The sequence below is a fragment of the Festucalex cinctus genome, chromosome 3 (assembly GCF_051991245.1).
Source record: "Festucalex cinctus isolate MCC-2025b chromosome 3, RoL_Fcin_1.0, whole genome shotgun sequence".
Lineage (NCBI taxonomy): Eukaryota > Metazoa > Chordata > Actinopteri > Syngnathiformes > Syngnathidae > Festucalex > Festucalex cinctus.
In genome coordinates this window covers 28,479,248-28,502,454 of record NC_135413.1, presented here as the reverse complement: position 1 = coordinate 28,502,454, position 23,207 = coordinate 28,479,248, and positions in this window count along the sequence as shown.

Genomic DNA, 23,207 nt, shown 5'->3' with positions numbered 1-23,207 from the left:
TCAATGAATGGCATAAAGTGCACCGGTCACATGACAGTCCGCCGCTTGTAATCCAAAGTATGGCACTTAATGCACACTCAAAAAATTATTAAGAAATTGACCAAATTTTTTTTCTAGCAAAACATGCTTTTCCCACTCAAAAAGTACCTTTAAAAAATTTACCTTTTTAAAATATATACTGTATATATTTCTACAAAAATTACTTTGTCTCTTAGCATTGCAATTTTTCTTGCAAATTATGACATCATTCCCATAAAACTGAAAATAAATGTGACTTTTCTTTCTCAAAAAAAGCACAATTTTTTTTCATCTTTATTTTTCATAAAACACTAATTAATTCTTGCAAGACTGCATCTTATTCCACTTTTCTCCAATAAAATGATGAAAAAAATCCAAATTGGATTACATCTTTTTGTGCAAAATCAGCTCGTGTAAAATTGGGGCATTTGGGGGGTAAAAATGACATAATTCTTTTAAAATTACATAATTTTCAATATTAAAAAATAAATAAATAAATAAATACATACATACATACATACATATATATATATATATATATATATATATATATATATATATATATATATATATATATATATATATATATATATATATATATATATATATATATATATATATATATATATGTATATATATATATTCTATTACAGATTCCAAACATTTTCTTTAAAAAAAATTGAATTTGCAAAAAATGTATATCCTCTTGAGAAATGTTTATTTTTTTTAAATTACACTTCAGCTTACACCTTCCCAATATTAAAAAAAAACAACAACTTATAAGTCCCAAAATATCCCTTTTCCTCATAAGATTACAATTATATGGTCGCCATGTACGTGCGTACAGTGTTAGTATAAACGTTGCAGTTTTCATTGCTTCAAAATAGTTGTCAGCGCCTATATTTGGAAGAAAACACCACCATGTTTATTTCAACTCCTTAAAATATTCATGTGGCTGTTAGTTACACAGTTGTTGTTGGATAAACCCAACCTCAAAACCATGGCAATAAAGTCACACACCACCGTTACTTCACATGTTCTGATGTGTCTATTAGTTATGGGCTATGAAGTCTTCATTACACTGTGTTTATAATGCCACTCAACCCTAATGGAGTCACCACATCTTAGTTTACTTAGAGTTGGCTCTATTAGTTTAAAAAAAGAAATCCCTGCTACCTAGTAAACTGACTCATTATCTCTTCTGGTCACAAACCAAAATGTTACTATTTGGCGCCATGTCGTAGATAAAAATAGTCTGTGTAAAAAAAAAAAAAAAAAAAAAAAAAATGAACGCATTCCTACCGGGTGACATTGGCCTGTCTAAAGCAAATGTTGCTGAGAATCATCAGTGGGAGGCTCCTTCCCAGTAAAAAGACCCCCCACTACTCTACAACATCGCCCACGTTTTATTATTGGAGCTTACACGAGACGCACTTGCTGCTTATACAAAGACAACAGGCACTCATTGGTCATTCTTCACACAACTTGACAACTAGTATGGAGGATGAGGATGGACCCAAAGGCGGAGAAACACGGCAGGGAGATAAACAGGAAGGACAATATAAGGAACTTTATTGACAAAGAGGGTGACGGACAGGACGGGACGGAACATGAGCAGATGGGGACCAAGGCTTTTTGACAGGGAAAGGGGAAGCTGGTTGACATGACTGGACTGGACGTGGACAGACTGGGCATGATGTGGACAGACTTGGCAGGACGTGGACAAACTTGGCAGCACGTGGACAGACTTGGCAGATTGTGGACGTGAGAGAGAGAGAGCGAGAGAGAGAGAGAGAGAGAGAGAGAGACTTGGCGTGGACATGAGACACTTAGCGTGGATGTGAGACTCTTGGCGTGGACGTGAGGCCCTTGGAGTGGATGTGAGACACTTGGAGTGGACATGAGACACTTGGAGTGGACGTGAGACACTTGGCTTGGAGGGGAGACCCTTGACCAGGAGGTGAGACACTTGACCAGATGTGGAGAAACTTGACCAGGAGGTGAGACACTTGACCAGATGTGGAGAAACTTTGACCAGACGTGGAGAAACCTTGACCAGACGTGGAGAAACTTGACCAAGAGGTGAGACACTTGACCAGACGTGGAGAAACTTGACCAGGAGGTGAGACACTTGACCAGATGTGGAGAAACTTTGACCAGACGTGAAGAAACCTTGACCAGACGTGGAGAAACTTGACCAAGAGGTGAGACACTTGACCAGACATGGAGAAACTTGACCAAGAGGTGAGACACTTGACCAGATGTGGATAAACTTTGACCAGACGTGGAGAAACCTTGACCAGACGTGGAGAAACTTGACCAAGAGGTGAGACACTTGACCAGACGTGGAGAAACTTGACCAGGAGGTGAGACACTTGACCAGATGTGGATAAACTTGACCAGACGTGGAGAAACTTTGACCAGACGTGGAGAAACTTGACTAGACGTAGAATAAACTTGACCAGACTTAGATAAACTTGACCAGACTTAGATAAACTTGACCAGGCGTGGAGAAACTTGACTTGCCAGCAACAAAGCACAGCACACCACACCACACCAGGACAGGACAGGACAGGACAAGACAAGACAAGACAAGACAAGACAAGACAAGACAAGACAAGACAAGACAAGACAATGCTCCCAGGACGCGTGAACAAACACCACTCACTAAATACAACACTAACGAGACACTAACAAGACACCCCTGGGAAACACAGCGGGCAGAGGGCACTAATCAGGTCACACATACTGGAAAGGGAAACACACACAGGTGGACAAGGTTAACTATGGCGAGACTAGGGGCGATAAAACCGGACAAAGGACAACATAAACACCCAAAACTAAACCAAAACCCAACTCCCCGAAACCGAAACATGACAGACACAAATGTGTATGTATGTGTGTGTGACAAATTGGTGTCTACCATCAACCAACAATGTGTGTAAGGTAAAATGTTTATGTACAAATTGACCTCCTTATCAATACCTTCCCATCACCCCTTCCCGGAAACCAACATAAATGCGTATTAGCACGAGAAGAGCATGAGAAAGTCCGTCCAAACTTTTGACCGGTAATGTATGTTCAATCAAATTTAAGACGAGATTAGATTGTGCACATGTAGCTATTAGTGTCTCTGGTTTTCACTTCCACAAATGATTGAATTAGTAGCAAGAAAAATAGTAGCTTAGCTCGTTATCTCGCCATCACAGAGCAATCAGCTCAAGTCTTTGCAAAGCTTCCAAGCCAATTACCGGAACTCTTTTTTTTTTTTTTTTTCCCCCCCACTTTTAATTTGTCCCGAAGGGGTCAGAAGCACTCACTCGCGGAACTGACTGACCTCTACCAGGTGCATGTCTAATAGTTCGAGGCGCGATTTGCAGCTATGAAATGTCTTGTTTTCTCTGGAATTCTTTCTGTATAAAGCAGCTGGGTAAACAGGAAAGATTACGTGTCCGCATGCGATGCTAAACTTGAAAAATAAAAATAAAAATCAGATACATTGGGCTTCTAGGCTGAATGTCAGTTTGGAACTCCTATGTTGATCCAGTTTACCTCCGGCAGGGAGATCAGCTGCAATAAAAGTTTGATACAGAAAGGCGATTACTCTGACTTCCTTTTGGGGATTCGTGTACAAAGTATCTAAGCAAGTATATTAACAGGCGATAACTTTGGTAGAAGCTAATGTAACCTTGTCAAATATTACTTGGGTAGAAAACATCTGAGGTTTTCTGTATTAAGTATTAAAAGTAACTTTCCGATATTAAATGTACTAAAGTATTGGAGGTTAAAATATTTTTTAAGTGAAAGACTGAACTCTTGATGGTGTTTTTACTTTATTTATTTACTGTACTTCAGTGTACTAGTTCAAGTTGGCTAAAGAGTAAAGTTAGCTAGCATACATTAGCTCGGCCATTATGTTAACCATTATGCTTTACACGCTAATGCTAACTAAAACAACATTGGTATTTTGAATTCACTGGATTAATAATAAACTAATTTAACCATATTGTCACTTTATGCCAAACGCCTTAAAAGCCATAAAAGAATTAAGGTTTCTCGATTACCTTAAATTCTGTCGTTTTTATACAGCGTCCTCTGGAAAGGCACTCTCATATTCGCACATGAAGACAACAATTTCGTCAGATTTTATTTTGTAGTAATGATCATAACGAGTAACGAAGACAGTTATGGGAAAAGTACCAGTGTAAAGAGTATAATTTGATTTAGGAAATGTAGAGACATAAAAGCAAGTACGGATATTTGACAATTCTACCTAAGTACAGTAACAAAGTATTTGCACTCTCTTACCTTACAAGACTACTTTTAGTCAGGCGTTTTGGATGGTGCGTCAACTACTTCCCATGTAGCGGCCTGCGGCGTTAAAAAAAAAAAAAAAAAAAAAAAAAAAAAAAAGGGCAGCCCAGTGACCCACATAAACAAGCAGGCCCATTCACGGCCTGTCTTAAACTCGACTCCCTCATTGCTGCGGCCTGACTCACAAACGTTCAAACAGCAGTGAAGCGGACTGACCCCCCCCACCCCCCACCGAAACACTGAACTCTTCTTCTCCGCCCTCCCACTCGCTCCCTCCATCGTGGGGTGTTTAGACGTGATGGAAACGGTGGGTTTTTGAAAAGTTACAGTTGGTGAGTGCTCAGCATTTCTGCCTCAAAGTTCTAAAGTTTGGGATTTAGAAAGATCTCACCTCTGGTTTTTCTGTGTGGAGTTTGCATGTAGTCACTGTGCCGGCATGGGTTTTTCCTTCCGCATTCCTAAACCATGCACAATTAAGTTAATTGAAGACTAAATTGGGAGTGTATGAATCTGCGTGTTGCTTGTCTATATGTAGGGTTGCCAACTTCCTCATCCCGAAATAAGGGACAGGTGCACTGCACGGTGCCATTGTGGTGTGAGCATCTTGTATTGCTCCCGCTGACACGTTCACAGCCGACGTATTAAGATCGGCGTTTAGAGTGTAGGCGACATGAAGCTGTGACGAAACCAGGAAGTGCCTCTCTCTTTGTCTCTCTAGTTGCCTCTCTTACCTTGCAAGATCTCCACATAACGTCACACCCAGCGACACATTTTATTGGCTACGAGCAACTTCCTTGTCACTTGTCAACCTACGGGAGCAGCCGTGGTCCAAAAATGGCAAAGATGCCGTTTGCTGCATTTCGTGTTTTATTTTACGGGACTTTTGAGGTCCCGAACAATTTATCCCAAAATACGGGGCGTCCCGATTAATACGAGACAGTTGGCAACCCTCTCTATATGTGTCTCTATCCGCTAACAATATAAATTTAGCATCCTGTATAGATTTAGACTTTACTGACTAATTGTGATCACACTAAGTGATGATGTTATCATATCTGTCTCAGTATAAAAAAATAAAAAAAAGGTTTTAAAGCACCTCTGACCAAGGAAGCTGTGAAGTAGCTACGAAGCGTACATGCAGCTACGTTGACCTCGCTAGCAAGGCTAAACACAGTGTGGAGCAGCTCATCTAGTCAGTAATAATCAACTCCATGAAGGTGACAAAACTTGTGACAAAGTTCTATTATCACTAAAGGAGGACGCGGAGTAGCTTCACACCCAGCAAGAACAGTGAACAGGAGATGTCAGAGAAGCCATGCTAACAGCTAAGCTAGCGTAAAACGTGTAGTATCGAAACACAACACTATGTGGTAGTAATGTAGACTTTTAACATAAATCCAGCTGGAAAATTACAGAGGAGAGTAATCAACAATGACGAGCAAATTAGAAGGTAAATTTAAGTGTAACTGTTTTGAGACGAGTACACAGCAAGCGCAGATATAAAAAAAAAAATCCTCAAAATGCGTAATTACATTACATTACCTACTATGACCATTGCATTTAACATTTTGGAAATGTTAATATTTTTTTCCCCACTTTTTTTTTTAACTTGGCAACGAGGTTCAACAAGCAAGCGTGACTTTCCCATCTTGACACAGCTGCGTGAAAAGATGCACGTGATCATCACCATCATTGGGGTCTGGCTGTAAAAAAATAAAATAAAAATAAAAGGACCATGATTCCTCCGCAAGGACTCAACAGCAGGATGAACGATCCCTCTGCCCCGCTTGAGCTCTTTTCCAGGGTTCACGTGACCCGGCCTTGAACGTTATTTTCCCCGCGCTGACGTCTAAATAAACGGTCAGCCTTCAGACCGAGGAGCTTCAGGGTGTGATTTAAACCGCAGTTTGTCCCAAAGCGGGGAAAGAAGAATGCTATCAAAAGCACCATCCGCCCACGGGGCCGCTCGTGCCACACAGGCAGCGTGGAGGACACCTCAGCTGGGCGGTCGCTGTCTGAGGTTAGAAAGCCTTCGCTGTGGTCAACACGCCCCAAAACGTTCTCACCTAGGTGGGAATTCCTTTCACCCTTACATACTGGTTTTTTTTTCATGACTTGGAATCTTTTTACTCTTTCGATGATCTACCGGGACCGTTCAGACACCAACAGGTGTATGTTTCCGTGGGAATCCCTCCAAATGTGGTGGAACACAGACAGTTCTAAGAACTGTTTCGAGTGCCCACCATTAGAACGTAGGGATGTAACGATAAGGGCAATATCGTGATATTAAGTCAGGTTGATTTCCATTTGTGCAGCTTGATTTCCATTTGTGCAGTTCTAGCGCCCTCTAGTGGCTAGTTTTTTCGTGCAATTTAATTTTCTTAGGGATGTTTTGGCCTTCTATGTTTACAATCTATGCTAATTGTCAGATGAAGGGGAATCTAATTTGCTTGTGAAGCGATAAATGTGTGCTTGCATCAGCAAATAAGTGCCTCAATATTGTTATTAGAGATTGTAGGTGGTTTATATGCATTACTGTTATGTACAAAAGCACAATTTGTGCTTTTTTGGGGGGGTTAGATTTTTATTTTATTTTATTTATTTATTTATTTATTTTTACAATATTGTGATTTTTTTTAATATCGTCAACCCCCCCCCCCCCCCCCCCCCCCCCCACACACACACACACACACACACACACACACACAATATCGTGATAATATCGTATCGTGATGTTTGGATGTCGTTAAATCCCTATTAGAACGGCATTTAAAAAATATATATATATTTTCACTTTTGTGTATTTTGCGCCACTTTAGGAAAAGTCATCACATTACAGGGTGAAAGAATGATATTGTCAACTCTCCAAACAGATTACATTTGACCAGAAGAGTATGTAAGGGTTAATACAACGTTGACCTCGGGGATAGCCGGCGCCGGGGACCACCCCGCTCCAAACATATCAGCTCTCACGTGGTCCGAGGAGTTCCTGTTTGACTTTGTAACATCATATTGAAGACATTTTATGGATTCACCGTTGACATCAGCCGCCAGGAATGTCCCGCCACTCAACTCAGTACTTCCCACCCAGGTCCATGCTACGTGTCATACGTGTGTTTGGACAAGTGTGGGACGGACCGCCAAGTGTCTGTGGATTTAATACGTTAGTCAGTCGCTGCTAATCACAGAATTCAGTGGTTCCCTTTGAAGTTGAGACACCCCAGAAGTTCGCCGAATCAACTTGACAAGTAGACAAGACTTGTCTCGATCGTTTTTACATTTCAAAATCTGCATTTTTGCGATGTTATGATGTTTGCGAAATTCCATCCATCCATTTCCTTGACCGCTTACTCCTCACAATGGTCGCGGAGGGTGCTGGAGCCTATTCCAGCTGGCTTCGGGCAATTGGCGGGGTACACCCTGAACTGGTCGCCAGCCAATCGCAGTTGTTTGTGAAATTGTGAAAGTTATTTTTGGTACCATTTGCACAAACCTGGCACACAGTTTAGTTAATCGAAAGTTGGTCATTCATGACCAAACGTACGTGATTAATTGAGAAGACAAAAAGATTTGACAACACTGAGACTGGTGTGGAACTTTTAAAACTAGTACACATACTACGAAGAGTACAAAGTATCTAATTTAAGCAATTATGCTATTGATTATTAGTGGGAAAAGTTATTTTTGATGTTTGGAAATACTAGCATGTTTTATATGGAAAATAAATAAGCATTGTATACACATGTATCAAATATGATACATATCGAAAGTCATACATGGAAGTTGATTTTCTCGCCTAATATTTTTTTGTTTGTCCAAAAGGACCAATAAAGACTCTTAAAAAAAAAAAATCAGTATTTTTTGTCAATTATTTCACATTTGGTTCTTTACAATGTTTAGTGCTGTTACCAGTTTTATTTTGGTATGTTTGGTTTCGACTTTGTTTTCATTCTATGAACTTGACTTTCAAAGTAGTATTCATTTGTTGTCTTTCAACAAGTATTTGGGAGCAAGAACAAAGCGACGCAATAAGGAAAGTGTAGACACACAAAGAAGTAGCCCAGATGGTCATTAGTCATAAAGGGAATGTTGCAGACGTGAGTTGGGGGGGGAATGCACCAGATAACTCCAAAGAGACAACACAAAGTTTGACATGCATCTTTGCCGAAATGTGACTCCAAGTAAGAATCAAACGCAGCTCCTGTGAACTTGAATCTTGAAGCGAAAGCTGTAAAGTTGCAACAATTCTTGGGGAAAATACTTTTGCGTTTTTTGTTTTATTTTAGTGACTGAATTCGCAGACTGATGACTATTGTCTCATTATTTGGAACTTTCAAGTTTGCTCGCACACTTTATGGCTATCTACAAGAGACTTCATTTATGAGCGTCTAACATTTTTCTTTTCTTTGATCTGCTTTGCAAATTTGTTTGTCGCAAAACGATTGAAGCTTATAAGTGACATTTTTTCGAAACAGACAATTATTACGTATGGTAGCAATTTGCCAAAAACAAACGATGAATCCAATTCTAATGTCTCGACATGATTTATACCACATATTCGGTTTCTATAAAGTGGTACCAAAAAATTGCGTCGTCCCTTTTTCGCAGGCAAAACATTTGCGAGCGAGGATCTTCATCCATCATGTCATCTTGATTCCTTGCAGGCTGTTTTTAATTCCCTCACTACAAAGGAGCAGCATGTTTGGGACAAGAGCATATTTTCATTTTTTTTTTTTTCCTGCAGAAATTGCATGCTGGTGACATTCCTTTGTAAATAAGCTCGAACGGAAACTCGGCTGGGTTGGGGACGGATTGGGTAAGGGAACCGGTCGCAGCCCGCAGAGAGCCATTACCTCAGTGGTTAGCGCTTCATTAGCTTGTGTCTCATGTTGTTGTGTAATGTGTGCGTGTGTGTCCAAGGTAATGGGATAGTGAATGTCAGACCCCACATGCTCCTGGGAAGCTTGTTTTCCTCCTCCTCTTTCTTAAAGGAAGAGACAACAGAGAACGGACCACCCTGGCTGACAGGGAGGAGGCTTCAGGGTTTGGACCGTATCTGCGTGAACGTGAAGGTCACCCCTTTTCTATAGTTCTTGTCGTCACTGGGGTCAAAGGTGAGCTGGAGCCGATCCAGCTGATTTCCTCGGGAGGCGGAGTACAAGCTGGACTTGTTGCCAGCCAATCACAGGGCACATATAGACACAGTAGACCACATAGATAGAAAGATTTCACATTCGTACCTGGAGACAATTTAGCGTCTTCAACAACCGTCACGGATCACCTGCTTGTCGAGTTTGCTCATGTGACGTTTGCAAGATGAAGTCTTAGACACTGCAATGTCATTTCAATCAACAGCAACAAAATGGCCGTACCCTGAGTTGGGACAAAAAAACAAAAAAACAAAAAACAGATGAATTTGCTGCTTATTTCAGATTCCACAAATGAAACATTAATCAGAATACCATGTTTAGACCAAGCTTATTTTAGTTAAATAAAACTAACGAAAAAACTAAAACTAAAATTCAAAAAACAATTTCGTTAACGAAATAAAATAAAAATGAAAATGCTTTTTAAATAATGAAAACTAACTAAATTTTATGTTTACAAAACTAACTAAAATTTACTATAATTATAGCAAAAATGTCCTTCGTTTTAGTCTTTGGTAATTAATTTAATGCATGAGCCATTGAGGATGATTTTAAATGCGATTTTCAGTACAGTAGATTTATTTTGATATTAACCGCCGGAATACGGACGTTTGAAAATGTGTCACATAGAAGTGACGTCATCTAGCAGCAGCCAATCGGAAAGCACCTTCAGATGACATCGCTCCCATGCTGTTTTTTTTGTTTTTTTTAAATATTGCACACAAGTAATACATATTTTTAAAACTAAAACTAATACTGAAACTAAATCTAAACGAAAACTAAGCGTTTATTGAATAACTAAAATGAATAAAAACCAACATAACCACCCTGAAAACTAATTAAAAATAACTACATTTAAAAAACAAATTTCAAAACGAAATAAAAACTAAGATAATTAGAAAGAAAATTCCAAAACTATAATAACCCTGGTTCAGACTAGTGGGGCACATCGAACATATTATTGTAAACAAAATGTTTTACTTGTCTTCCATTAATCACACAAACACGAACAATACCACCATTTAAGATACCTGAAAAACCACCCAAAGTTTCACTAAATTGCTCAAAGTTTTGATTCAAAATTTAAAATTTTTGTTTGCATCAAATTATGCCAGAGTTCACTTTTGTTACAATACGGATGAAGACATTAAAAATGTCCCCTGTCGAATTGATGAAGAATTCATGTATTGTGAAAGGCAATGATAAGTTAATAAATCACTGATTTGAGTGTTTTCATCGACTCAAAATCTCATCAAATTATCCGTACGTCTTTATATCCCGGTGAAAACTTACATTTGACAAAGGGTGCGAGTTTGAACCACAAAAAAATGTGTCCAGAGCGTCCCCTGATGAATTTTTACAGCCTCTGAAGTTAGTTTCACTTAAGCAACATGAGATTTGGTAGGTACTGTATGTCTATCATCTATCTACCATGCCTCAAAACATCAAAGCAACCATTTTAGGCTCATTTTGCCATTTCCAGTGACGCTTTAAAGACAACTTGTCCTACAGATTTTATCCAATTACTACCAAATTTGAATTACATAATGCTACACAGGTGGATAAATCCAAATGACAGAAAATCTTTTTTATGCCTCATTTCATTTTTGAGCGTAGCATAGATTACATGCTTGATTTAAGGATACGGGCCACCCGCCTGGAAACAGATTTCCCAGCATGCAACTCACACCTGAATAAGCGATAGCTGCCTTTTAATGTGGCAGAGCCCCACTCCCTCCCCATCCGACCCCCTCCTCCGTGTGAACCAGCCGCTCCTGGAAAGCAGAAGAGGAAGCTGGGACAGAGGAGTTGCGCGCCTGTGCTCTTATCAAGCGCTGAAACGTCGGTTAAAGGATGGACGGCCAGTCAGTTGGCGAGGGACGATAAGCTCCAGGTGATGTGACAGACTGTGGGAACAGCGAGATCACTGCTTTCACCAGGTTGGGTACATGATGAGCACTTCCTGTCCTTTGAACAACTTTTTTTCAAGTTGTCATAGTGAATGCTTAGAAGAACTGTTAGGTCAAACTACCGTTTACTAAACCGTGATCAAATGGCTGCCCGAAAAACTGGCTGGGAGTTTTTTCAGTGCATTATCATTCAAACAAAAGGAACACAAGACTTAGAACTAGGGATGTTCGATACCACTTTTTTTTCAGACCGATACCGATACTCAGACCCTCAGTACTCACCGATACCGATACCAACTGTCGAGACCAGTAGTACATTTTGACAAATAAAAAAAAAAATCACTAAAAGATATTTTTAAACAAATGTATTTCCTCTGGGCGGCACGGTAGTCGAGTGGTTAGCACGTCCGCTTCCCAGTTCTGAGGTCTCCGATTCGAGTCCAGGCTCGGACCTTCCTGGGTGGAGTTTGCATGTTCTCCCCGTGCCCGCGTGGGTCTTCTCCGGGTACTCCGGTCTCCTCCCACATTCCTAAGACATGCATGGCAGGTTAATTGGGTGCTCCGAATTGTCCCTAGGTGTGTGTGTGAGTGTGGGTGGTTGTTTGTCTCTGTGTGCCCTGCGATTGGTTGGCAACCAGTCCAGGGTGTCCCCCGCCTACTGCCCAGAGCCAGCTGAGATAGGCGCCAGCAGCCCCCGCGACCCTTGTGAGGAATAAGCGGTCAAGAAAATGGATGGATGGATGTATTTCCTCTAATTTTGACCAAAAAAAACAGCACAGTCACTCTTCAATAGTCTTAACGCTCAAAATAAAACACAAAAATGCTCTTTTAGTTTAAGATTCACAATTTTGAAGTATTTCCAAACCGGTGACATTTTGGTGACAAACTGCTGCAAGCTAGCGCCAGTTACAGGCAAGGAGGACTCACTTAACGTCTTCCCTCTCTGCCATCGGTCGCTTGTACTCATCTGCGTCACGAGTACTCGAGTACTTGAAAAAAGGCTGGTATTGGCCCGATACCGATACCTGGTCTCGGTACTCGCCCATCCATACTCAGAACTATTCTGTGAAATGGTTAATTTCAACTCTTCCCTGGAAAAAATTTCAATTTATGTCGAGCGATTATGATTTAATAGCACTTTTTATGAATATTTTTGCGTTAATTACTGTATCGGGCATTTTGGACAGTCACATGGTCATCGTGGCGTGTCGCGTGCGTAAAATAAATATTGAATGACATGGCTGCCATGACGACAAAGAGACTCACGAGGAATTATCCTCACACGTACGTACGTTGCTGTCCCGCGGCGGACATCAAAGGTGGAATTACGCCTTAGTACAGCAAAGAAGCACTTCTTCAAAAGCAGTAGAGCCACAGAGGACTCGACAATGATTTGTTTCCAACCAAAATCCGGATGAAACTGGCAGACCCAGCCAGCAAGTCGAAGTGGACGGTAAACATCCGGGTGACTTGTACTATGCTAGGCTAAGCTACATGTCGTGTGCTAAGCACGCTTTAGCCCACATTAGGAGGGGCCGGCCATCCCACACCACCCCACCCCCACACGGAATGACACGTTGAGGATTTTACTCTGAACAGAATTGGCGCAGTATTTGGGATCGACGTCTTTTCTTGCTCATTACGTCAACAAACTCCCATTGAAATGAACGAAGGCGGCTTCCGGTTACGCACGGGATAGGTCATCACGATCACGTGACCAGGATAATGGTGTTCGCCACGGTATGCCAAGAGATATTTGCACTTTTATTCTTTGCACACAATGCCTAATCCAATACTGGAAAACAAGTTATAAGTCTTGTATCGCTTGAAGAAGAAACAAGGCACTCAAGGCTATGAACGAAAAGAAAGAAGAACAGCAAAAGTTGGGGGTGGGGAAGGAAAGAAACTGATCAGCGAAACAGTGACCCATAAAGAAGCAGAAGCAGACACACAAGTGGAAAGCAGAGGAATGCAAGCCAGCTGGGGGATACATCCTCGCATCCAACGCTCTCCGCTGTATTTCCACTTAATGCATGCAGAGCTTGAAGAGAGGACGTCTGAGCAACACAAATTGAAGGATAACATAAAACCAGCGGTGCTAAAAACCTTGTGGCAATGGGAATCCGTCCCAGAGCAGCCGGGCCGCATACTTTGAGAGCTTTTGGCCTCATAACGACTCCGTATCCCGTTCCTTCGCCTCTTCCTTTCACACCCTAGGGAGACGGCGCTCCCGTTCACGACGCTAAAGGCTAAAAGCTCTTTTGTTACCTGATTGGGCCGTCGTACGACTTTCCTCCCCGGTCCTCTCATTTCCCCCTCCGAGGCCCTGCTCAAGACTCCGTTGTGATATCTACGCCAATCCCGGAGCGAAACCCACATCCCCTTTATGGGAGCCAAGGCCAATTAGCTCGCGTCCGCGCTAGCACTGTGCTGACTGCTCACTTTTCAAACCCGGCTCACGTACGTCCGAATTCTAATAAGAACAAGATGTTTTGTGATTGGATCTCTTATCGGAAACGGCTTTGACGTGACGTCCGAGCATTCTGGTCTGAAGAAAAATGGCTCCAAATTCATACATGATGTCATCATATCACGAAACATCCTTTGAGCCAGCGTCAAGCTTTTGTCCCTTGAATATAGATAGCTTAAGTATAGTTTATACTTCCTTATGTTCCATTGGTTTGATAGTATTTCTCAGCCAGCAGCATGGTGTGGCTATTTGTTAAAAAAAAAAAAAAAAAAAAAAAAAAAAAGACTTTGATTGGGATCTTCTGTGAGTGGTATCCATCTGCTCGTAATGTTTGACAAAGGAACATTGAGTGACGAAGAAGCATCTGTTACTGTTAGCGTCTCACACAAGCTGACATACTGTATGAAGACTTTAAACGCAAGAGCAGACATCTCCATTTTTTGTGGATTTAGTGAAATTATTGTTTTTCCCCCTGGTTTTCAAGTTCTAAGTTAATATATTAAGCAATTAGAGGCTAATTTGGAAAAAAAAAATCGAACTTACTGAAGAAGTCTTTCAAATGGGACTTTGAAGTCATTTCCTCACAAAGCCAGACAACGCCAATGAAATGATTGTCTTCAAAAGCAGACCAACATTTCCACATGCTGACAAAATTAAACTGAATGAATGGTATTATGCTTTGTTTGGATATAACATGCAAGTGTACTAACCCTTAACTGGAATTTTTTTACCCTTAACTCTTTGACCGCCAAAAACATTTAATAGCGATTAGTAAAATCACGATGTATGCCGCCAATAACGTTAAATCACGTCAACTACATTAATTTTTTTTTACAACATCTAAGTGCAGCGCTGCCTGGTCAATGAGTTGTGGAATCAAAGACACTCAATAACTATGGTCAGCAGATTGCAGCATTGTATCTCTTTTCAATGGGCTGCCGGTCTATGAAATTACAATGAAAGATGACGGAATCTGATAAATAGAACGTTTTCCAAAATGACGTGAATGATCAAAACCTTTGTCAAATTAAAGTTTTTTTTTCATGTGGCAGTAAAAGAGTTAACTCTAACCCTTCGAAAGGGGAAACAAGTCACACTGATAGCGCAGTCAGTTATCTACTTCATTGGTGTTATCCCCAAGATCCTGTGATAACACCAGTTTAATTACAGCATCTCAAATGTTTTTTAACCGGAGCCAATGCAGATGAAAGTTCTATTTTACGCTCACTTTCAAGCTCAATCAAACTATATTATAATCGAGACAACAATAAATCATAGAAATCATAGCTTATGATTGGCTTTCAAGGAGATGATGCTAGCAGCAGTAAAAACACATAGGGCACGTTTGTTTTTAAATAATAAAACCTTCATTTTCACCATGTTGTTTTATTAGTAGATTCCGTGAGCGGTATTGAGCATTTGAGCCCATTTTTTATTTTATTTTATGTTTGACCAGAAAGAACACTGAGTGAATTTTTGTCTATGCTAACATTTGTTCTACTTGTATGACAATCAATACTACTGGTTTTATTTTGGTAGTTTGCTACTTCCGGTTTAGTATGTTTTAACCTCCTGTTTTTGTCCCATTGTTAAGACTCTCAGCTGGCAGCATCAAGTATGATTTTTTTTGTGATGTTAGCCAAGAAGACTATGTTAGCTTCTCGCACTAGATCCTAACTGGCTAGCTTCCAAAAGCCATATTTATTTCCACATTTTCCCATATAGCAAGATCAGATCAAAGATCGGCCAGCTTCTAAAAATATTTCAGCGGTTCTGCTGCATTGCTTTGCTGTGACTCCAGCTATGACGCCAGTGATGCGAGTTGCACGGTGTACGGCGATTCCTGACAAGGTTCGGCTCTAGCGGATCTGCGCAATCATGAGCAACAGGTGGGCTTGGACGGTGTTCCCTTCACTGCAAACATTTTTTTGCTTTGAATAGCCAATCCAGCCTGATCCCAGACAGGAAAAACTTCCCATTAGTCATGCTTATTTTCTCTTTGTGGACCACACACAAAATATGTAAGCACGGCATTGACTTTCATTCATTTCCTGGCGACTTGACCACAAGCAGAATGCATCCTGAAGGCGTTTACAGGATCCATATGATCAACCTGGTCATACAACCATCAACGGGTTTTTCTTTTTTTTTTTCTTCTTTTTTTTGTGGCTTCTCAATAGTAAAAAAAAAAATTAAAGAAAAAAAAAAATCTAATCAACAACAAGTGCTGATACTCTACTCATTTTGTGTTTACAAGCTACTTTTAGTGCACAGCACTTCGAGTACCAAATGCTGTTATTGCCTATTTAACACTTTTTAACAGGCAGGCCTGGTCCTCAACAAGCGCTAAAACTGTGCAATCCACTGATCTGAATGTATAACTGGATAGCCGATTGGCCATGACTTTTGAAGTCGCGAGGCCGCCATATTGCTCATCCCAAGAGCATACGTTCCTATACATTTACATAATATTTGAGAAACTACTTAATAGAAACAGCATGATTTGTGATGTTTTAAATTTGTTAAACATAAACAACAGGACTTCAGACATTTTACAACGTGCCTTAAATACATGTATAAATTATGTGCTTAATGATGTTACACAAGGAAACTTGGATATTTTTCTTTATAAGATTAATAACTGTAATTTAACAAAAGTTGCCTCTGCCAAATCTAATATTGGGGTCTAAGGAACTGAGTAATTAAAGAAAAAGGGGGTCTTCAAAGCAGCACATATCGTTATTATTATTTTTTTACTAGTTAAAAAATAGTGACCACCCCGCCACAAAGCCCCCCACCCCCGTCCCCAGGCCTATACTAATTGCCTACGAGCTGTCTATGTCTAATCTGTACGTATACCGTATAGTTTATAGTACACAGTAGCATGCTCGTGAGATGGGAGGAGCAAGATGGCCGCCCTGTTGCTTCAACGGCTTGCATGGGCGTGTATGGGCTATCAGCGGTGCAATCGAGTTAAAGTCGTTAAACGAGACAACAATGACAGACTGGGTATTGCCCGTGCCAATGTTGGGATGCTAACCGAGCTAACGTTAGCTGGCATTTGGATATTTCGGCATCCTCTGAAATAGAACTTTGTAACATACCATCAACATTTGTAAGCGCCGATTTGTATTTGTTTTGAAACACAGAGAAAATTTCCTCACGATATGCCAACAAAAGTGCGCTAAAAAGTGTTCTTGCTGCCTTTCTGTAACATATATATGTTGGGTTTTGTTTTTTTTTTGTAGCACAAAAGTGAGTTTTCTCGTCACGTTCAATTCTGTGCTAAGCTAATATGGTGGCTAACAGTAAAATTGTTTCTTTATGGGGGGCAGCATTGTGTCTTATGCTCCAGCCTAACTGTAGTAGGGCTGGGATTTTTCTGTCAATTGTGAGAGTTTCTCCCACAAAAAAAAATAAAGAAATAAGTAGGCCGGATGTCACGTCATGCTGACCGTACCTAAATGAACCAAACTGTGTTAAAGTAGAGTCTAGAAATTCAGGAACACTTAAGTTTATAATGCAACCAAATGATTTATCTTGTAGAAACAAGAGCTTTGTCCCCACAGGAGCATCGCTATCACGTTTTACAACAAAACAAAATGGAAAAGCACATGTGAAGATGAGCCGGGACAAAAGCTCAGTCATACACAAATCCACTTGGACGCGACAGAACACAGAAACTCGCGTCTTCTTCTTCTTCTTCTTCTTCTTCTTCTTCTTCTTATCCCCGCTCAGACTTCAAGCTGGAAACAGAGCAGCGAGCTGGCCGCCCTGGCTGCGCAGCCATTCTGCAGCGGTTTGAGACGGGGCCAGACATTCCTGAAGAGATCGCCGCCCAGACACCCGGCAGAGGCAGCGGCAAATTCCAGAATAGCAGTGCTGCTAAAAATAGTCCGTGCGGACAAGGAGCGAGGGATGGAAGCGAAGCTGGGCGTGGAGGCCGAGAGAGAAAGCGAGAGAGAGCGAGGGAAGGCTGCATGGAGGATGGACGATAACGGTCAGGGAGCCGAGCAGGAAAAGGAGGGCGTTTGATTCCGTCCACCGTATCCAGTCACAATGTTATCACAGGGGAAAAAGGCGTCCAGCAGGGATGTGAACTGGGAACCTGCGGGATTGAGTGAGGAAGAAAGAGCGAAGCCGAGCGAGAACAAAAATGCACCGCTGTGCAGTGGTGGCGAGTAACTACTGTCAGGGTATTAAGTAAGATTAAATACATTTTGCTTGCTTGCCCGTCAATCGATTCATCGCCTTTTGTTTGTTGTGACGTTGGCTCCCCACCTCACGCAACATCTGAGAGAAACAGTCTGTTATGTTTACCGTATTTTTCGGATTATAAATCGCAGTTTTTTTTCATAGTTTGGCCGGGGATGCGATTTATGTGTGAAATTAACACATCATTATATCATTTCACATGTTATTTTCACACTAAATCGCAAGAGGGCGCTCTCGGTCTGTGTTGATAAGTTCAACATTGCCGGTAGAAGAGCATCGTCGAACTCCCGAGTTGGGGGAGTTGTTTAAAAGTGACACCGAGGATGAAGATTTGGATTTAGTGATTTGGAGTGAAACTGATAGTTTGGTAAACTTGTTAGCATGTTCTTTATGCTAGAGTTATATGAATAACTTGTAGTGATGGGAACATAATTCACCCACGGAACGTTGGGACGAAGGGAGAGTTCCGAGTGCGAAGGTTTTGTTATGTGGAAAAGGGGAGTTAGCCTGTTAGCTTCTAGCTGAGTGGGGAGTTGCTGTTAAGACCAAAGAAGCTGATGTCGATAAAACGCCAGCCTTTGGCTCCGTGCTTCAACACTCCGCCTCTTATTGAGTTGCCCATGCTATTGTACATTGTGTGTTAGCATTAAGTTAGCAGGCCTTTGTTTGGTCTTCCAGTAAACTTCACCTGAGAGTGGCCATAAACTTGAAGCCACTACGTTTGCACTTTTTACTTTTAAGCAAGTAAAGAAGTTGAATCAGTTCATCTAATTTTTTTTATTTTTTTTAACAAGAATCTGAACTTCTACTTAAGTTGAGCGTGCGAGTACTTTTGCCAGCTCCGGTGCTGTGAAACAACGTGTCAGCTCACAACCTTCTTCTGGGCTCAAATCTTTTGTTTGTTTTTCCTGCAGTGAATGGCCGGCTCCATTTTCAACTAAACCAGAGCACTGGAATATCCTGCCTGCAAGTGCAAGTCAAATCCTCATCTGCTTTTTTTTTTTTTTTGCTCCATTTGCACAAACGTACCCCAACTTTCCTGCGCACACAAAGGAGGGCACATGTAAATGATCCTGAAGGCCTTCGATGGGACGTTTCACTGTTTCATACTTATGCTGCATTCAGGGATGGTCGGAAATATCCAAGTTGGTTTTTTACAGTTCCGCCCTGAAAGTGTTTGAGGTGAAATTAAATAACCAAATGGCGGATAGTGGTAAATTGTTTTTTTTTATTTTGTTTCCTAAAACTTATTTAGACCTCCAGCAAACTTAACTCCTCGTAATTTTGCTTCATTTGTTGTTTTGATCTTATTTCACAAGCATTCCATAGAGTTCAGTAGTTGACCGTATCATTTCATGCAGGGAGACGGCGGCATATTGTCACATACGTTGCGTTACATGAAGTTGTGTCGAATATTTATGAATGAAGAAAGCTATCTAGTTTTATACTCAAGTAAATTGTGTTTTACCATTCACGGTTGTATTTCCAAAGGGGTCGCCATTGTAGAGTGATGTCACTTGTGGGCCGTCGTTGAAGTCGGGGTCCTTTTTTTTTTTTTTCCCCTGACTTCACAGATGGAATTTCCGAGTTCGGACACCTGGTTTGAACTCGGAAAAGTCCGACCATCCTCGAATGCAGCATTAGTTCAAGAAAACAAAGAGTTAGTTAATTTAAGCACAATTATCTGCCAATAGAACAGGAAAATTGTACATATCGTCGCTGAATTACGAACCCTTGCATCTCCAAAAAACACTAATTTTCAGGGAATCCAATTAAAAAAAAAAAAAAAAAAAAGCCATCTTGCTCAAGTTACTAAATACCAAATCGTTCAAGTTGGTTTTATAAATTCTATGATTCACTGCGGTGCACGAACGTCAACAAAACACTACTCCCAATCAGGAAAACAGCGCAGCAGCAGGATGAGACTGTCAGCCCGCAGTTTTGGCACAAAAACAGAATAAGCTAATATTAGCATTTGTGTTTATTTTTGGTATTCTCGATTTTATTTTTCGAGGAGACTTAAGGCAATAAGAAAACAGAGCTTTGTAGCAAAGAGGAGATGCTGCAATGTCCAGGCACATCAGCAGGGTGAATATCCATCCATTTTTTTGACCGCTTACTCCTCACAAGGGTCACAGGAGGTGCTGGAGCCTATTCCAGCTGGCTTCGTGAAGTAGGCGGGGTACACCCTGAACTGGTCGTCAGCCAATCGCAGGGCACACAGAGATGAACAACCACACCTAAGGACAATTCGGAGTGCCCAATTAACCTGCCATGCATGTCTTTGGAATGTGGGAGGAGACCAGAGTACCCGGAGAAGACCCACGCAGGCACGGGGAGAATACGCAAACGCTAACCAGTCATTCACCGTGCCGCCGCAGGGTAAATATGTAAAAAAATAAGCTTCAATAGCGAGTAGCGCACAGTTACTATGCAGTAGAAATAAGGGGGGATTGATTTGGACTTCTACTTTTTTTTTTTCTTTTTTTTTTTAGGGGAGTGCGGCGTCTCCTCTCAATTCACCCTCTTCGAGATGGTGGTGGGAGAAGAAGGGAGGAGTTCAGACGCTCCTCGCAGATGGACTTTATTTAAAGGTCAAAAAGTGAAGCAGACATATTTTTCTGAAGACATGAAAAAGAACGAAAGGGGGAAAAAAAGGCTCTCCTTTGAAACTCAGATCATATCAGTGTCACGAGTGCAGCTGCTCAAAGGATTTTTTTTTCTTTTTCCTCTCTTGTTTTTTTTGCCTAACAGACGTGTTTATACTGCCTTTTTTTTTTTTTTTTGCACATGACTGACAGACTCTTACAGTAACAAAATGTTATGCACGTTCCTCACAGTGGATTGCTGCGTTACATCACCAAAAGTGTGTTAAGAATAAAAGGAAAAAAGGTGATTTCACAGTCACGGTCTAAAGGACTGCTCATACTACTGAATGGGAAGGTGTGTCCAAATATTTTACTGCATATTAAAAAATATAAGACAATCACTGACACAATGCATATAAGAATGGTGTATGATTGTAGTCTAAGAAAAAAACAAAACAGTTTTACGGTTTTTACGGTTATTCTTGTAGACATCTAAAAAAAAAAAAAAAAAAACCACACACATCCTTTGAAAAATACAACTACACGTCACAACAGAAAGACAACTTGTTCCTCACTTCACTTCTTGCTCTCTCACAGACTGTGCCACAAAATCTTTTTTCCAAGAGGCGTGCTGCTTTTACAAAGTAGGCAGAGCTGTCCAAATCATCAGCTCCTCAAAGAGACCACACCACAGCGCTTCCAGCCACCTACTCACTCTCCCCCTCTTGCAAAAAAAAAATGTGGAGCAAATTAACCCGACAGGAGCAACAGCAGCAGTGGCGCTCTCCCTGGACAACCAAAAAAAAAAAAAAAACCCTTCAAAACAGACAGTGTTGTTTCTTCCTGAGGACCAGACGTGAACCGTGTTCTCTGCTCCATGTCGTCCGCCGCCGTTTGTTTGACTCTGTCACTTTTCTAGTGACACAGAAATTGCTCTAGTATTGTAGAATTTAGTAATTGCACGCATGTGTGCTACACCCCCTCAAAAAAAAAAAAAAAAAAAAAAAAAAAAACCGATACAGTGGAACCTTCAAGCACTAACGCAAATCTGTATAGGCAGTGGGTTAAGTTACTAAAATGTTACCACGCATAATAATAATAATAATAATAATAATAATAATAATAATAATTAACGGCGGCACGGTAGTCAAGTGGTTAGCACGTCCGCTTCCCAGTTCTGAGGTCTCCGGTTCGAGTCCAGGCTCGGACCTTCCTGGGTGGAGTTTGCATGTTTCTCCCCGTGCCCGCGTGGGTCTTCTCCGGGTACTCCGGTCTCCTCCCACATTCCAAAGACATGCATGGCAGGTTAATTGGGCGCTCCGAATTGTCCCTAGGTGTGCGTGTGAGTGTGGATGGTTGTTCGTCTCTGTGTGCCCTGCGATTGGTTGGCAACCAGTCCAGGGTGTCCCCCGCCTACTGCCCAGAGCCAGCTGAGATAGGCGCCAGCAGCCCCCGCGACCCTTGTGAGGAATAAGCGGTCAAGAAAATGGATGGATGGATAATAATTAACGTGATGTAGGACATTATAATATAAGACACATGAAACTGTACTAGCAAGCAAGTGGTTAGCACGAGAAGCTAACGTATCAGTCTACATGTTAACTTACTTGTTCCTTCTTGTAAAACGTCAACAACTACTGTAGATGGACTCAAAATGTCACATGTGATCTAAATCAAAGTTGTTGTCTTTTAAGCTCACAAAATATTTCACCAATTGTGAGACACATTTTGGGTCAATGACAAAAATAAAAAGGAAGGAGAAAACTGCTATTATTTACAAAAGAAGTTTAAAATGATATAATACATAAATAACGATAAGCATTACCTGTGTGTGGAAAGCTAGCAGCTAGCTTGCAAAGCTAACAGCAGCAACTACAACTTGACTTTCTCAGTTTGTATTCTTGTCACGTGTCACTGTGATCTCGTGAAACGTCATCAATCGTGGCCCAAGTCCTGTTCCAACTGCAAGTACGCATAAACCAAGAACGTGGATGGATGGCGTTCTTGTCTGCTTCACAAATAAGTTCTCAAAGAGACTAGCAATCTTTGAAGCCGGATCCCACGGAGGGTTGAATGTTTGCGAGAGTTGGCAAAGGTAGCGAACGCGCGCTCCCGTCGGTGTTCATTCAAGGTTCACAAACTTTTTAACAAAAAAAACAACAACAAAAAAACCCAATAAAACTCTTTAGAGAAGTTTAGTACAGTGAACATTGCGACCTGACGTGAAACAAACTTTTGCTAGCGTCACAAACGTTCGCTCCTCAGACCGTAGCTACTTGACGAGCTCATGAGACCGTATTCCACTAAAAATTGTGTGTATTCCTTCTTGTTAAACGCCACCTAAATCTACTTGATGCCCCTGCTGGATCGGGCCATAAAATGGCACTGTTTCTTTAAGCAGTCATATTTCAAATTCACCTCACAGTATAACGTCACAATTTTCCCGTCCTCTGATTGATTGGTCACAGCAAGCCAAGTTTGACAAGAAAAACAATCAGCACACATTTAAAAAAAAATGTAATAATCAGTGCCTCCGGTGAGTATG